The sequence below is a fragment of the Pongo abelii genome, chromosome 4 (assembly GCF_028885655.2).
Source record: "Pongo abelii isolate AG06213 chromosome 4, NHGRI_mPonAbe1-v2.0_pri, whole genome shotgun sequence".
Taxonomy (NCBI): Eukaryota; Metazoa; Chordata; class Mammalia; order Primates; family Hominidae; genus Pongo; species Pongo abelii.
In genome coordinates this window covers 188,951,001-188,968,307 of record NC_071989.2, presented here as the reverse complement: position 1 = coordinate 188,968,307, position 17,307 = coordinate 188,951,001, and the positions used below count along the sequence as shown (strand labels likewise).

The 17,307-nt window shown below is 52.5% G+C and overlaps 1 protein-coding gene and 1 pseudogene across 1 annotated transcript in view; one reads left to right on the top strand and one right to left on the bottom strand.

Moving 5' to 3' along the window:
• Nucleotides 1–1,270: 1,270 nt before the first annotated feature.
• Nucleotides 1,271–4,934, bottom strand: LOC134761507 (basic proline-rich protein-like; annotated as a pseudogene).
• The window catches only part of RASGEF1C (RasGEF domain family member 1C), a 107,225-nt gene continuing 91,396 nt past the window's right edge, over nt 1,479–17,307 (top strand). The window contains exon 1 of the mRNA XM_024247285.3: nt 1,479–1,676. The gene's annotated coding sequence lies outside the window, so the exon portion shown is untranslated. The remainder of the gene's footprint in view (nt 1,677–17,307) is intronic.

Sequence of the window (17,307 nt, the reverse complement as noted above, 5' to 3'; positions counted from 1 at the left end):
AGTTTCTATGCACATAGGTTAAGGACCTGGATCTAGCTAGTCCTCTAAGCAGCCAACCTTGGCTTTTTATGATCCACAAACCAGCTTTTTGCTCAAGCTGGTTGGGTTGAGTTTTGGGCCACATCTCATCAGGCAGGTCCTGACTAAAGCAGAGTGAGATGAAGCCAGCTGGAACTTCTGTGTCAGGTGGGGACTTGGAGAACTTTTCTGGCTAGCTAGAGGATTGTAAATGTACCAATCAGCACTTTGTAAAAACGCACCAATCAGCGCTCTGTGGCTAGCTAGAGGATTGTAAATGCACCAATCAGCACTCTGTAAAGTGTACCAATCAGCACTCTGTAAAATGGACCAATCAGCAGGACATGGGCAGGGACAAATAAGGGAATAAAAGCTGCCTGCCCACCCATCACCAGCCAGCAGCAGCGACCTGCCCTGGTTTGTTTCCATACTGTGGAAGCTTTGTTCTTTTGCTCTTCACAAGAAATTTTGCTGCTACTCACTCTTTGGATCTGCACCAGCTTTTTTTTTTTTTTTTTTTTTTTTTTTTTTTTTTTTGAGACGGAGTCTTGCTCTGTCGCCCAGGCTGGAGTGCACTGGCCTGATCTCCGCTCACTGCAAGCTCCGCCAGCCCGGGTTCACGCAGTTCTCCTGCCTCAGCCTCCCGAGTAGCTGGGACCACAGGTGCCTGCCACCAAACCCGGCTAATTTTTTTGTATTTTTAGTACAGACAGGGTTTCACCCTCGCACCACCTTTAAGAGCTGTTAACACTCACTGCCAAGATCCGTGGCTTCATTCTTGAAGTCAGCGAGACCAGGAACCCAGCAGAAGGGACAAACTCCGGACACAAGAGGACAGGTGTCCTGACCTCTATGCTGGGACCAACCAGGGAACTTTCACTGAAGACCCAGTTCAAGGAGGCCACTGGATCCTGTTAGAGCCCCTCTCCCTTCCTAAAAATGAAATCACGCATCGCCATCCTCCCAGCACCCCGGTGTCTTCAAAGTGGTGTCCACCCTCCCTGGGGGCCACGGGAGAGCGCCGAGAAGGTTGGGGGGGTGCCGTTTCCTCATCCCCTGATGGATGCCCACCCAGGGATGTCCCACTGGGGGACACAGACAACCTACGTGGCCATGATGGGAGGCCAGTCCAGAGAACCGGCCGGGCCCAGTCTTGAGGAGAGAGGGTGAACTGGGTTTTGGGGCGCTAGAGGCCCACCAGGTGAGGCGTAGGCTGGGGCAGCTCGGGCGCAGAGTCCGCCAGGGTCCGCGCTCAGGAGGGCAGCGTCTGACGGCCTGAGCGGGCGGTGCTGGCGCGGGGGCCAGCCGCCGCGGAGGCCTGAACGCAGGGCGGGACGCTTGGCTCCGCGGCCTGGGCGCGGAGGGCCGTGGTGTGCAGCGCCGCCCGCCGGGCTCCCGCAGCTCCACCCCGCGCCCCGCCCGCTCCGCGCTCCCTGAGTGCCACGAGGGGGCGCAGCGCCGCGTTGCTCTGGGGCCGCCGCCAGGCGCTCGTGCGGGCTGCGCTGGGAGCCGGGCGGTCGGGCGGCGGCGGCGGCGGCGGCGGCGGGCGGCGGCGGCGGGCGGCGCCCCGGGTCCGCGGCGCCCCGGTCCGCGGCGCCGAGGCTCGCACCGAGCGCTGCCCATGGGCCGGGCCCGGAGTTCCGGCGCGCCGGGAGCCGGTGAGTGGTGCGCGGCCGGGGGACACCTGGCGGTGCGGGCAAGGGCGCGGGCTCGCGGGGGCTGGGGAGGGCTGCCGGCGGGCGCGGGGCGCGGGCGAGGTCGCGGCGTGGGTGCGGGGCAGCGAGCCCGGCGGGGACGGCCTGTGGCCGGGCCGTTGGCGGACACGCGCGGGCCTGACCCAGAGCACAGGTTCGCGCGTGGTGACAGTGCGCGTGGCCGGCCGGCGGGGCCGGGGGCCGCGGCGCACGTGAGTGTGCGGTCTGCGCGGCGCGGTCGGCGGGTGGCGGGAGGCTGCGCGCGGCGCGGGAGCGTGCGCCGGGGTCAGCAGGGGCGGGGTCCGCGCGGCTGCGGGGACTGGAGGCGCAGGGGTAGCGAGGAGGGGACCCTAAGGGCACACCCCCGGTCACCTGGCGGGAGACCCGGCTCTGCCGCGCGCCCCCAGCCCCTGCTGGGCGCGAGGAGCAAGCTTCTTTCAGCCACTCGAGTGGCAGGAAAAGCCAGCCTGGACCAAAGCCTCCACCCGCACCGGACCTCGGTTTCCCCGTCTATGAAATGGGGACGGGAAGGCAGACCTGCCAGTGCAGGTGCAGAAGGGAAAGGACCTTGCGCCTGGGGGAAGAGGGTGCTGTCGCCCTTGAGGATGGGATCAGATTTGAGGAAAGGACCAGCGCTACTACTATCAGAGGACCTGCGAGAACAGTGGGGTCTGCTGGGAGTCCTGGGTGTGTCCCTCACGCAGTGACAGCGGACGGCATCAAGGGACCACCTGGTCCACTCTTTGTATTTAGACTGGGAAAGCGATGCCTGGGGGGACTTGTGGAAGGGTGCTGCCGACACCGCCCCATGCTCAGCGTGGGCGTGGGAAACTGTGGGAAAGACAGAGCTGGGAAGTTGGGGTGATGGAGGAGCTTTTCCGGGCCCCTACCTCCTGCCTCCTGGGGCTGTGGGGGAGACAGAAGTTCTACTGAGCCCCGGGAGCCTGAGAAGAGTCCTGGGAAGCTCTGCCTGCCAGGCAGGTGGAGTAACTGAGGTTTAGAGAGGGGCGGGACCATGGAGTGGCAACGCTGGGGTCCCACCTCTGGTAGGACTGGCTCCAACAGCCATAGTGCAGCCACTGTGCCAGGCGACCGGTGGAGGGGGACTGGGGTTGTCCGCTCACTGGCCACATTCATTGAGCGCCTACTGTGTGCCGCCTGCTGCCTGCCCCCGTAAGTGCTCACTAGCCGGTGTGGGAGGGGACACCAAACAAGGAATCAAAGGGAAAAGCAAGGACATGGCCAAGAATGCGTGCTGGGAAGAACATGCAGGAGGGTGACTGGGGCAGAGGGAGACCAGGGCGCGGCGGAGCCTTCCTCTGGTCAGGGAGGCTGTCCTGAGCGGGGAGCCCAGCCTGTGCTGTGATGGACGGGTAGCCTGGGGGCACAGCGCGGGTGAGATCCCTGAGGGCAGGAGGGGGCGGAGCTGGAGCCGAGACAGTACAGGGTCTGGATGTCCTGGGCAGCCCCCAGGGGGTTTGGAGGTTGGGCGTTGAAAGGCTGCCCCTGGCGGCGGGTGGGCGCACTGCCGGGGCAGGAGAGAGAGGGACAGGCGAGGGAGGGCCAGGCGAGGGAGGGCCAGGAGAGAGAGGGCCAGGCGAGGGAGGGCCAGGCTGAGGGAGGGCCAGGAGAGAGAGGGCCAGGCGAGGGAGGGCCAGGCTGAGGGAGGGCCAGGCGAGGGAGGGACAGGCGAGGGAGGGCCAGGAGAGAGAGGGCCAGGCGAGGGAGGGCCAGGCTGAGGGAGGGCCAGGCGAGGGAGGGCCAGGCGAGGGAGGGCCAGGAGAGAGAGGGCCAGGCGAGGGAGGGCCAGGCTGAGGGAGGGCCAGGCGAGGGAGGGCCAGGCGAGGGAGGGACAGGCGAGGGAGGGCCAGGAGAGGGAGGGCCAGGCGAGGGAGGGCCAGGCGAGGGAGGGACAGGCGAGGGAGGGCCAGGAGAGGGAGGGACAGGCGAGGGAGGGCCAGGCGAGGGAGGGACAGGCGAGGGAGGGCCAGGAGAGGGAGGGCCAGGCGAGGGAGGGCCAGGCGAGAGAGGGCCAGGCGAGGGAGGGCCAGGCGAGGGAGGGCCAGGCGAGGGAGGGCCAGGCGAGGGAGGGCCAGGCGAGAGAGGACCAAGAGAGAGAGGGCCAGGCTGAGGGGGGGCCAGGCGAGAGAGGGCCAGGCGAGGGAGGGACAGGCGAGAGAGGGCCAGGCGAGGGGGGGACAGGCGAGAGAGGGCCAGGCGAGGGAGGGCCAGGCGAGAGAGGGCCAGGCGAGAGAGGACCAGGAGAGAGAGGGCCAGGCTGAGGGGGGGCCAGGCGAGAGAGGGCCAGGCGAGGGAGGGACAGGCGAGAGAGGGCCAGGCGAGGGGGGGACAGGCGAGAGAGGGCCAGGCGAGGGAGGGCCAGGCGAGAGAGGGCCAGGCGAGAGAGGACCAGGAGAGAGAGGGCCAGGCTGAGGGGGGGCCAGGCGAGAGAGGGCCAGGCGAGGGAGGGACAGGCGAGAGAGGGCCAGGCGAGGGGGGGACAGGCGAGAGAGGGCCAGGCGAGGGAGGGCCAGGCGAGAGAGGGCCAGGCGAGGGAGGGCCAGGCGAGAGAGGGCCAGGCGAGAGAGGGCCAGGCGAGAGAGGACCAGGAGAGAGAGGGCCAGGCTGAGGGGGGGACAGGCGAGAGAGGGCCAGGCGAGAGAGGGCCAGGCGAGAGAGGACCAGGCGAGAGAGGGCCAGGCTGAGGGGGGGCCAGGCGAGAGAGGACCAGGCGAGAGAGGGCCAGGCTGAGGGGGGGCCAGGCGAGGGAGGGCCAGGCGAGGGAGGGCCAGGCGAGAGAGGGCCAGGCTGAGGGGGGGCCAGGCGAGGGAGGGCCAGGCGAGGGAGGGCCAGGCGAGAGAGGGCCAGGCGAGAGAGGGCCAGGCTGAGGGGGGGACAGGCGAGAGAGGGACAGGCGAGGGAGGGCCAGGCGAGGGAGGGCCAGGCGAGAGAGGGCCAGGCGAGAGAGGGCCAGGCTGAGGGGGGGCCAGGCGAGGGAGGGCCAGGCGAGGGAGGGACAGGCGAGGGAGGGCCAGGCGAGAGAGGGCCAGGCTGAGGGGGGGACAGGCGAGAGAGGGCCAGGCTGAGGGGGGGACAGGCGAGAGACGGACAGGCTGCGGAGCCCGGGGCGGGACTGGCGAGGAGGAGCCCGCAGGCCGCCAGATGTGGGGCCCTGCCCGGGATCTGGCCCTTTTCAGGCCGGGGTCTGCACCCTCCTGCCATGTCCCCGCCAGTCTCTGAGGTGGTTCTAGCTCTCACTTGTACCTGGACCCAGATCCAGAGTCAGCCATTTCTCCAAGGGGCCTTGGTTCCTTGCGTGGGACCCGGGCTTAGTTTGGGGCGTGCACTCGCTGCCTCTAGGCCTTGTCAGTGGACCAAGCCAAGGCACCTTTCTTTTTTACTAAAAATTAATATTTCCATTCCCTTTCTCCTGCAGTGAGAACCTTGTTCCCCCAAACATGAGTATATTTAATCATTTACTTAGCTCTGTAATGCACCCCGAAATAGTTTCAGAATTACTGCATCCACACCGAAGCCAACCAAAACCTACTATGTCAGCATCGGGATTTCCACGGGTGTGCAGGCAGAGTGCTGTGTGATGATGTTATCAATCGGACACACTGTTAGCTTCGTGTGTTTCTACTTGCATTCAATTTAGAGCTTTTTTTCCTTTAGACTTTAGGATGTAATTTTATTTTTTGAATATGTAAAACACATGGTTTAAAGGTCAAAACTATTAAAAAGCTATCCTTAAAGGTCTCAATCCCACCCCTGCATCTTCTTCCTTGTTCCCACACCATTGGTAGCCATTTAAAATATTTTCCGGTTTATCCTTCCTGTGTCTCTTTCTGCAAAACAAGTCATTTAAGCATTATCACAAAAGTTAGCCGTACAGCTCCTTGTTTTTCTTCAGTTGGAAGTATGTCCTGAAAGTAACTTCTTACCAGTTCATGGAGACCTGTCTCATTCTTTTTTACACTCACATAGTATTCCGTTCTGTGGCTGTACTATTATTGTTTATTCAAATTATGTCCTGTGGATGACCATTTTTTTCCAAGCCTTTTTAAATTTAAAATAATGGAGTAATGGATAATCTTGCACCTATATTGTTAATATTTGCAAAGGTGTATATTTAGAACACAATTCTAGAAGTAGGAGTGAATGTGGATTTATTTTGTTAGCTAGTCCCAAATTCCCCGTCAAGAGGTAGCACCATTTTGCATTCCCACCACCAATGTATCACAGTGTCTTCTGTTTCCCCACAGCCTCACTGGTTTCAGAGCTGAGAAACAGTATTTCAGTGTATTTTAAATTTATATTTCTATTATTATAAATGAAATTGGACATCTTTTCACATAGATTTGGAATCATAGTTAGACTTTTCTAACTATGAAAAGCCCAATTATAAAGCAATCATCTGTGTTTTCTAATATTTGTTTAGTTTTGTACTTAGTCTCTGGATCCAATTTAATCTTTTTCTAAATGTCTAGCACTCTATCTCAAAGCCATTTATTTAAAAGGTCATCTTCCCTCCAGTGATCTGAAATGCACCTTCATCATACGCTAAAAATTCAAGCCCTGGGCCTGTTTCTGGGCTTTCTAGTATGTCTCACAGGTCTGTCTATTCCATCTGTTCACATACTGATGTGAGAGAGAGAGAGAGAGAGAGAAAATATATTTAAAGGCAAGGAGGGCCTGACACAGTGGCTCACGCCTGTAATCCCAGCACTTTGGAAGGCTGAGGTGAGCAGATCACTTGAGGTCAGGAGTTTGAAACCAGCCTGGCCAACATGGTGAAACCCTGTCCCTACCAAAAAATATAAAAAATTAGCCGGGTATGGTGGCACATGCCTGTAATCCCCGCTACTTGGGAGGCTGAGGCATGAGAATTGCTTGAACCTGGGAGGCAGATTTTGCAGTGAGCTGAGCTGAGATTGTACCCCTGCACTCCAGCCTGGGCAACAGAGTGAGACTCCGTCTCAAAATAATAATAATAATAATAATATAATGGCAAAGAGGACGTCATTCAAGACCGTTGCAATAGAGGAGAGAGATTGGGCTCAACTCTCCTCGTTGTGTTTTAATATGTGGTGGGCAAGTTCCTTCCACCGCTTTTGACTGCAAGGATTCCCGGCTCTTGCAGCATGTTGCTGGCATTTGGGCGGGGAAGGAGAGCGTATTAAGTTTATATTAGGCTTGGATATTAACTTTAGGATAATTGGCATCTTTATGAAGTTGAGTTATATTATCCAAAACTGAGAGATGTCTTTCTGTTTGTCAAGACTACTTCTAGGAGTGTTTTGAAGTTTTCCTCATATATGTTTTTCATATTTCTTATGAAGTTTATTCATGAGTATTTTTATCTTGTGTGTTGCTACTATAAATGGTTTTTTCTTCAATTATATCTTTGAATTGGCTACTGTTGTGTGTATGTTATTTTATATCTTTCTGTCTTACCTGAATTTTTATTGTTAGTTTTATTGTTAGTCTTTTTTTAATTTTTATTTTATGTATTTTTTTTTGAGACGGAGTCTCGCTCTGTCACCCAGGCTGGAATGCAGTAGCATGATCTCTGCTCACCACAACCTCCACCTTCCAGGTTCAAGTGATTCTCGTGCCTTAGCTTCCCAAGTAGCTAAGATTACAGGTGCCTGCCACCACATCAGGCTAATTTTTGTATTTTTAGTAGAGACGGGGTTTTGCCATCTTGGCCAGGCTGGTCTCGAACTCCTGACTTCAGATGATCTGCCATCTCGGCCTCCCAAAGTGCTGGGATTACAGGCATGAGCCACCGTGGCCGGCCTGTTGTTAGTCATATCTTTGATTCTGTTAGTCATTCTGTCATCTACAAATTCAAATAGCTTTACTGCTTCTCTACTGATTTTTATGCTTTCTTTTATCTAATTAAATTGGCTGAATACCTCCAATTCAGTATTAAATATTGGATGTGGTGGGCCTCCTTACCTTGTTCCTGACCTTAGTAAAAAGGCCTCTAATACTTCCCCTATTAAGAGAGATGCTGACTTTAGGATGGGAAGAGATAGACAGATAGATGAGATAGATAGATAGATAGATAGATAGATAGATAGAGGAATATCCATTGACTCCTATTTTATTGGTGGTTTTAAAAATCAGGATTGGTGTTGACCTTTGTTAGAGCCATGGATGGAGATAATGATCTGATATTTCTCCTTATTACCATTAACATACTGAGTCATGTGATGGATTTCCCAATATCAGGTCTGGGACTAGGCTGAGGTAAACAGACACAAAATGTATGCATATTAACACTAGGCCAACTTTGCATTTCTGAAATAAGTCCCACTTGGACATGATGTAGAAAATAGTTTGGCAGTTTCTTTAAAATTTAAACATAAAAATACCATATGACCCAACAGTCCCACTCCCAGGAATCTAAGAGAAATGAAAACAATGAAATGTCCACACAAAGACTTGTACACAAATGCTCATAACAGCATTGCTTATAATGGCCAGAAAAGTAGAGACAACGCAGTTGTTCATCAACTGGTGAATAAATAAACAAGATATATATCCATACAATGGAATATAGTTTGGCAATTACAGTTGGCCCTTAAACAATGAGGTTAGGGATGCTGACCCCCACACAGTCAAAAAGCTACATATAACTTTTGCCTTCCCCCAAATTTCACTTTTTTGTTGTTGTTGTTGTTTGTTTGTTTTTTGAGACAGAGTCTCACTCTGTCGCCCAGGCTAGAGTGCGTGGCATGATCTCGGCTCACTCCAACCTCTGCCTCCCAGGTTCAAGCGATTCTTCTGCCTCAGCCTCCCAAGTGGTTGGGATTACAGGCATGCACCACCATGCCCGGTTAAGTTATATTTTTGGTAGAGATGGGGTTTCACCATGTTGGCCAGGCTGGTCTCGAACTCCTGGCCTCAAGTGATCCTCCTGCCTTGGCTTCCCAAAGTGCTGGGATTACAGGCGTGAGCCACCGCGCCCAGCCTGTAGTATGTTTTGATATCATTGTATTAGTTATCTATTGTTGTGTAATAAGTTATCATTGACCTAGTGGCTTAAAGTAACACATGGCTTATTAGCTCATCATTTCTGTGGATCAGGCCTAGGCATGGCTTAGCTGAGTGCTGCTGGTGGTGGCCAGCACTAGGTTCTTATGTAGAGACTCAGCTAGGGAAGGATTTGCTCCTCCACTCATGTGGTTGTTGGCAGTATTTAGTTCTTTGTAGTTATATTTAGAGCTTAAAATTTTGTCTGGATGTTGGCTGGAGGCCAACCTCAACTTCTAAGGGTCACCCCCAGTTCCTCGGGACCACCCACAGTTCTTTGTCACGTGGGCTTCCCCAGCATGACTGCTTGCTCTATCAAGCCAGCAAAGAGTCCCTAGAGAGTCACAACATAACAAAACATAACATAGTATAACGTGACATACATGATATAACAACGTAACATAATCCCAGTAGTGATATCCTATCATCTTTGCCATAGTCTGTTGGTTAGAGGAAAGTCAGAAGCCCCACCCAGTCCCAAATGTATGAACACCAAGAGGTAGAGCTCATGCCAGTGAGCGCCATAGAAACTGCCTGCCACAATGGTGTTGGATTCTGATTACTAATATTTATTTTTGCCAAAGTTTTCCCAGTCAGCCTTTGACTGGACAAAGCTTAGCTTCTGTTGGTTCCTTAAGAAAGACTTGTGAGTACTGGCCGGGTGCGGTGGCTCACACCTGTAATCCCAGCACTTTGGGAGGCCGAGACAGGCAGATCACGAAATCAGGAGATTGAGACCATCCTGGCTAACACGGTGAAACCCCGTCTCTACTAAAAATACAAAAAAATTAGCCAGGCGTGGTGGCGGGCGCCTGTAATCCCAGCTACTCGGGAGGCTGAGGCAGGAGAATGGCGTGAACCCAGGAGGCGGAGCTTGCAGTGAGCAGAGATAGTGCCACTGCACTCCAGCCTGGGCAACAGAGCGAGACTCCATCTCAAAAAAAAAAAGAAAGACTTGTGAGTACTGTTATTTCCTGCTTGCTTGCTTTCTATACTCTTGCTACTTGAAGGATAGATTGGCTGGTTATAAAATCCTTGCCTCTTACTTTCTGTCCCTAAATTTTTAAAAATGTTGTTATGGGTTGTATTGCTTGTACATTGTTGACAAGATGTCTGATATAAACATGCCTTTCTTTTCTTTGTAAGTGACTTGATTGTTTTTCTGGAGCTCCAAAGAATTTTTTTTCTTTATTTTTAAAGTCTAATCATTTTACTAGGCATTCTCTTGGAAATGATCTTAGGTACGTGGGGGACTCTGAATATGCAGATTTAAGTCTTCTTTTATTTCTAAAACATTTTCTTAGATTATAGTGTTAAATGTTAATTATATACCATTATTTTACCTTTTTTCTTCAGGGATGCCAATAATATGTTTGTGTTAGATCTGTTTTTCATCTATCTTCTAGATTGCTTTCTCTATGAATTTTATTTTTGTTTTATGGTTGTTTTCATTCATTTCCTTAATAAACACTATTAAGCTTTTAGTCAAGTCTGTTCTCCCTAAGAGATTTTCTAATTCGGTCTTCATTTCTGAGATGATGGTCTTTTCCTCATTTTCTTTCATGAGTTCAGGCAACTCTAATTTCACATTTACCTTTTTTTTTGGGTCCATTTCTGTTGAGTTTTTGAATGTATAATGTAGGGATTTTCTTCATGTGTCTGAATTTTTAGTGTGTCTTCATCTGTTCAGGCTGCTCTAACAAAATATCAGAAACTGGGTTAGTTTACAAACAACAGAACGATTTCTCACAGTTCTGGAGGCTGGAGGTACAAGGTCAAGGTGTGTGGTGAGGGCCGCATCCTGGTTCGCAGATGGCTCCTCTCCTCACGCCCTCACATGGAGGAAGGGGCAAGGGAGCTCTCTGGATCCTCTTTTCTAAGGGCACTAATCTCATTGATGAGGGCTCTGCCCTCGAGACCTAATCACCTCACAAAGGCCACCCTCCAAATGCCATCACACTGGGGACTACGTTTCCATGTATAAATTTTGGGGGACGCAAACTTCCAGACCATAGCATTAGGTAATTCAAGTTGAGGTGTTGCGTGTCGTTTTTCCCTTTGTAAATTGGGGGTTTGTGGGAAGGATTAGTGTCAGCTCTTTATACTGGCTTTGTATGGGTATTATCTGTTCACTTAGAAATGTCTTAATTTGCCTGGACTGGTAGTAACAGATGGCTGCAGGCAGGAGCTGGGGGCTTGGGAACCGTAGTAGGTTTCTTAGTGTAAGAGCGCCCTCTCCTGTTGTTGTAGTGAGGTGCACCATTTTCCTTGTGCTTTGGGAGGAGGGAGTGGACTTGTGTTTTCTGAGTTTACAATACTCACTTTTGCTTCCGTAGGTCCTTGAATATCCAGGCTTGCTACTTCCTGTCTGTTACCAGCAAGCCTCCGAAGGCTGCCTCTACTTCCAGGCCACATGCCTGGCCCCTAGAAGCAGGGCCTTCCTGAGACAGCCACCTCCGGGCTCGAATGCTGTCTCCTTTCAGTTCCCCAACCGCCAGTGCTCCGACACCCACCCCCAGGCGTGCTCTGTTTCCCCATGTGGGGCGGGACTTTCTTCTTCTTGTTTTTATCTGGAGACAGGGTCTCGCTCTGTCACCCAGGCTGTAGTGCTCTGGTGCGATCACAGCTCACTGCAGCCTCCAACTCCTGGGCTCAAGTGATCCTCCCACCTCAGCCTCCAGAGTAGCTGAGACCACAAGCACCTGCCACCACACTTGGCTAAAGGACTTTCTTTTTTTCATAGTTCTTGGCCCCAGCTCCCCTCTCCTCATTCCCACAGTGCCTCTCCCTGAGCCCTAACCCCACCAATGCCAGCGTGGGCCCTGGAGCCGGTTCTGAAAGTTGGGGTGTTCTTTCCTCGCCCACACCAGTTAGAGGAGTACATGCCCTGTTTCCTACTCATGCTGGAGGCATGGGCATGGATGGTTTGATTAGCTCTCCTGCTTGGTCCATATTGGCTTTTACCAAGGAGAGGATTGGATTTAGGTGGCCGCCATTATCCCTGGGGACCTAGAGATGTCTGCAACCGTTTTACTTGAAAAGCTCCATAAAGAATGGTGTACTTGGCCGGGCGCGGTGGCTCACGCCTGTAATCCCAGCACTTTGGGAGGCCGAGGCGGGCGGATCACGAGGTCAGGAGATCGAGACCATCCTGGCTAACACGGTGAAACCCCGTCTCTACTAAAAATACAACAAATTAGCCGGGCGTGGTGGCGGTGCCTGTAGTCCCAGCTACTCGGGAGGCTGAGGCAGGAGAATGGTGTGAACCCGGGAGGCGGAGCTTGCAGTGAGCCGAGATCACGCCACTGCACTCCAGCCTGGGCGACAGAGCAAGACTCTATCTCAAACAAACAAACAAACAAAAAAAGATGTACTCTTCATCTATTAAATAAACCCATCAATTTTTTTTTTCCAGCTCTGTAGCCCAGGCTGGAATGCAGTGGCGCAGTCTCGGCTCACTGCAACCTCCGCCTTCCAGGTCCCGGTTCAAGCAATTCTCCTGCCTTAGCCTCCTGAGTAGCTGAAATTACAGGCACGTGCCACCATGACCAGATAATTTTTGTATTTTTAGTAGAGACAGGGTTTCACCATGTTGGGCAGGCTGGTCTTGAACTCCTTACCTTGTGATCCACCCGCCTCGACCTCCCAAAATGCTGAGATTACAGGCGTGAGCCACCACGTCCGGCCCAATTTTTAACACTTTGGAACATTTGCTCATTATTTCTACTAAGCCATTTAAGAGTAAGCTACAGGAATCAAGACATCAGCATCACCTTAGAACACGGAAATTCTTCTACAAAACCACAATTTGAATATGCACATTCAAGAAATTTAATATGAGCCAGGTGAGGTCACTGATACCTGTAGTCCCAGCGCTTTGGGAGGCTGTGGTGGGAGAATCGCTTGAGGTCAGGGGTTCAAGGCTACAGAACAAGATCCCATCCGGGAAAGAAGAAAGGAGGGAGGGAGGGGAGGGGAAGGGAAGGGAGGGAGAGAGGGAGGGAAGGGAGAGGTCACCTTGGTTTATTAATTTGAATAAGCTAACTCAGGCACCGCTGTTGCCAGTTCAAGGCCTTCCAGTCCCACACCAGCATCCTAATTGGTGAATTTCTGCTTTACGTGCAGTGGATGTCGCTAAGCGTGGGACGGAGTGCAGACTCTTGGAATCAGCTAATTAGTGCCCCTACAGAGGAAATATCTACCCGGGTCATTTGGTCAGGAAGTTGTTTAGTTGTTTGCTTAGTTGTTAGTTGTTTAGTGTCCTTTCTGGCCTTATTTTAATATCCAGGATCCGGTCAGTGATGAAGGCTTGGATGTTTGCTGTATCTTTTAGATCCTTTTAATCTACAGCAGTGCTTCCACATGTTTTTTGTCGTTCCTGTAGAAAGCTTGCATCCATTTTCTCCCACAATCTGGATTTGTCGGACTCTTTCCTAAAAACTCAATGCAGGCTAAGCATTTTGAGTCAGAATTGTTTTAAAATTGCAGAATGTGATGCTTCTCTAGGAGAAAGGCACCCCCTGCCACCTCTCCCGTCCTCTCCACTCCTGGGGGCTGCATGTCTGCCAGCAGGGGGTGGGCAGGTGGGTGTTGGGGAGGAGAGGTGCGGTCCCTTTGGCTGAGACCACTAGGGGCCTGGGTAGGCTTTGCCAGGATGTGCTGTGGTACTGTTGGGCTCCTGCCTCAGTTTCCCTTCTACCCTCTGGGAGTCCTTCCTGGGGGCTTTCTCCTACTTCCTCACTCCTCCAGCCTCAGGGCCTGGACCTGTGGTCCCAGCTCTGCCTCCCTGGGTTCCTACTCTTGGCAAAGGTCCTCGCCAGCCTCAATTCATGCAGGACCCCCTAAAGGATCCCAGAAGCAGCAAAAGGTGCCCAGGTCACGGAGGCCTAGGTTTGAACCCACCTGCTATGGTCTGAGTGTGTCCCCCCACAAATTTACATGTTGAAACGTAATTGTTGAATGGTATATATTGAAATGTAATTGCCAGTGTGATCATATTGAGAGGTGGAGCCTTTAGTGGGCAGTACCCTAAAAAATGGGATTAGTGCCCCTATAAAAGAAAGAGGTAGGAGGGAGCTGTTGTCCTTCCCCCATGTGAAGATGCAGCAAGGGGGCACCCTCTGTGGAGCAGACAGCAGCTTGATCTTGGACTTGTCTGCCTCTAGAACTGTGAGGCATACATTTCTACTACTTATAAATTACCCAGCCTCAGGTATTTTGTTATAGCAGCAGGAACAGACTAAGACACGCTCCTTCCTCTCTGGGAGACTCTTACAGTCCTAGGATTGCTCTGGGCCTCAGACACCAGATGGGCTCTTAACGCCAGAGCTGGACAAGGCAGGCGTCCAGTATGCCTTCACTTTCTTCCCTTGTTGGGCACCCGATGTGTCTCTCACTTTCAGAAATGATAACAGGGGTCCTGGTCGTCTTCTGCTGGGCGGCACTGTCTGGGGCTGGGGCCTACAGAAGGGTGCACTTTTGTCCTGCCTGTTTTCAGTTTCCTTAGGTCCTTACTGCCCAGGGTCCTGCCACCAATGGTGCCCCAAACTGCCAAGCCCCATAAGCCTGTCCAGGAAGAGTCCTACAGACTTATCTATGAAAGGCTCGTGAATGTGAGGGGGTCACCTTGGTTTATTAATTTTGAATAAGCTAACTCAGGCACTGCTGTTGCCAGTTCAAGGCCTTCTGGTCCCACACCAGCATCCTAACTGGTGCATTTGTGCTTTACGTGCAGTGGATGTTGCTAAGCGTGGGACAGAGTGCAGACTCTTGGAATCAGCTAATTAGTGTCCCTGTAAAGGAAATATCTACCTGGGTCATTTGGTCAGGAAATTGTTTAGTTGTTTGTTTTAAAATCCAGACAGTGTTCAAAAGTGCCAATCTGGCTAAATAATACATAGTAAAATTACCGCTGCCCTTTGTGACAGTTTAAGCACCTGCACAGTGCCATTGGCTGAGTACCTGTGGCCTCAGGTAATTCCCACAGCAGCTGCCATCGATTTGCAGATGGGGAAACTGAGGCTCAGGGACACAAGGGGACATCCCAGGGCCATGCAGCCAGTGTGGGCCTTGAGCTCAGCCTGCTGTCTGGGGTTTGTGCGGTTGACAGTCTGGGCTATTTTTGAGTGTGGACTGCTCTCACTCTCTGTCTTTGTGGGCCTCTCTCTGTTCACAGCCTCCCATCTGTCCATCACGTGGACCACCCAGCAAACACGTGCTGAGCAGCCGTGGGTTTCAGGCCTGAGCTGGGCTCAGCCAGGAGTGCCTCTCTGTTAATCCCCAGGCCTTCTCTGTTCAGCCTGGGTCCACTGTCAGAGGCCACCACTGCCCTGAGCAGCACCCTGGATCCCACCATTGCTTCCCTCTGCTGTCCCGGTGTTCGGGCTCCCCTCTGTCTCAGCCATTGTTGAGTGATTCACAGGTGTGTGGCTGCTGGCTGAGGGAGGCAAGGCAGAGGGCTCCCGTATGCCTGATGCACCCCTGCTTCCTGACGCCAAATCTCAGTCCCCAGATAGGACTCTCCAGGAATGGGATCGTGCTGCAGAGGGACCAAGGAGGCTCATCAGAGGCAGGCTGGCCACAGGCGCCCATCAGTGAGAGCAGCCCTGCCCTGTGGTGAGGTCTGAGGGGAGCCTCACCGATGCCAGCCTCAGGCAGCACACCCAGCTCCACATTCTGGGGTGGAGTCAGGTCCAGGGAACCCTCAGGCTCTTTGGATATTGTTACCCTGGTGTTACTCAGAGATGCTGCAGCTAGGTGTTGCTTTGAAATACAGAATTTTTATTGAGTGCTTCTTATCAAGCAGGGTGTGCCAAGTTCTCCTTAAACTTTATCTTGTGAGAATGGAGATTGATAAACAGAGAAATACCTGTTTCAAAAGATGAATAAGGTTGATTGCCTGCCAGCATGACCAACCAAGACATAAAAAGAGAAAGCACAAATGATCAACATCAGGAGGGAGAAAGGGCCATCGCTGCAGATTCTCCCCAGGTGGCGAGGATAGCAAGGGATTTTTATGGAGAACCTCATACCAGTACATTTGATATACTTCAGAGAAAATGTACAAACACCCCAAAAGACATAACTTACCAAGACTGACATAAGAAGAAATGCAAAACCTGAACAATACTATGTCTTTTTTTTTTTTTTTTTTTTTGAGACAGAGTCTCACTGTTGCCCAGGCTGGAGTGCAATGGTGTGATCTCGGCTCACTGCAACCTCCTCCTCCCGGGTTCAAGCAATTCTCCTGCCTCAGCCTCCTGAGTAGCTGGTATTACAGTCTTCTGCCACCACACCTGGCTAATTTTTTATATTTTTTGGTAGAGATGGGGTTTCACCATGTTGGCCAGGCTGGTCTTGAACTCCTGACCTCAAGTGATCCACCTGCCTTGGCCTCCCAAAGTGCTGGGATTACAGGTGGGAGCCACTGCGCCCAGCCCTGAACAATACTATTTGTGTTAAATAAGTTGAATTTATCATTAATAGGCTTCCCAAACAGAACATACCAGGCCCAGGAAGCATCCCTAGTGAGTTCTATTGAATAGTTAAGGAAGAAATGTTTTTAAATGAATTTTTAAAAGCTCTACATGACAAAAAAAAGGTAAGTATGCAAAGTGATAGGTCAATTAGCTTGACTTAGCCATTGCACAGTGTCTGCGTACATCAAAACATCACATTGTACACCATAAATACAATTTTTATTTGTCAGTCCTACCTTAATAATAAATAAATAAGTGTTTTTAATAATATTCCAGATAGTAGGGACCTGGACGGGGAGGATCTGTGGGCAGGGAGGATCCACGGGTGACTGTGACATGCCACTGCCTCACCGGGTGGCGGGCCTGCAGGTATCTGTTTGTTGTGCTTTTTGACATGTGTACGCTACAGGTAAGCTTTTCATGTAGCAAATGTTACATAGCACAGTCATTTTCACAGTCATGTTGTAAGGAGTTCCCGTGTCGTCGTCTCATACACCTCCTGTTGGTCCGTACTCTGCAGACACCCTTCTCAGTTTGGAGACCACTAAGTTAGTCAGGCCCCTGGGCCCCAGGGCACCTCCCTGCAGAGTCCCTCAAGGTGTCCCTGAGCTCATGTCTGTGTGAGGGCTGCTGTGGGAGTCAGCTCCAGGGACGCTGGCGGGAGGGCACGATGTCCCAGCTGCTCTCCAAGGTCAAACAGGAGTCAGGCCACGCGTGTGTTTGGAGAAGGAGAGGAGGGAGCAGCCAAGGTCAAGGCCCCCAGCTTGAGAGGCCCTGCAACTCCAGGCCGTTCTCTGCAGCAGGCACTGGGCCCCGCCCTGGTCAAGGCCCCCAGCTTGAGAGGCCCTGCAACTCCAGGCTGTTCTCTGCAGCAGGCACTGGGCCCCGCCCTGGTCGCCATCCTGCAGGCAGAGGGGAAGCGTGGCCTCGGTACAGGAGGGTGCTGGGCCTTCCTCACCAGCCATTTCCCGGTTTCCCTGTCAACCTCCAGCAGACCTGAAGCACAAGAGAGGCAGGTGGAGGAGCCAGGAGAAGTCACAGCTCTGAGCTGCAGCAGGTCACTCAGCAGGCTC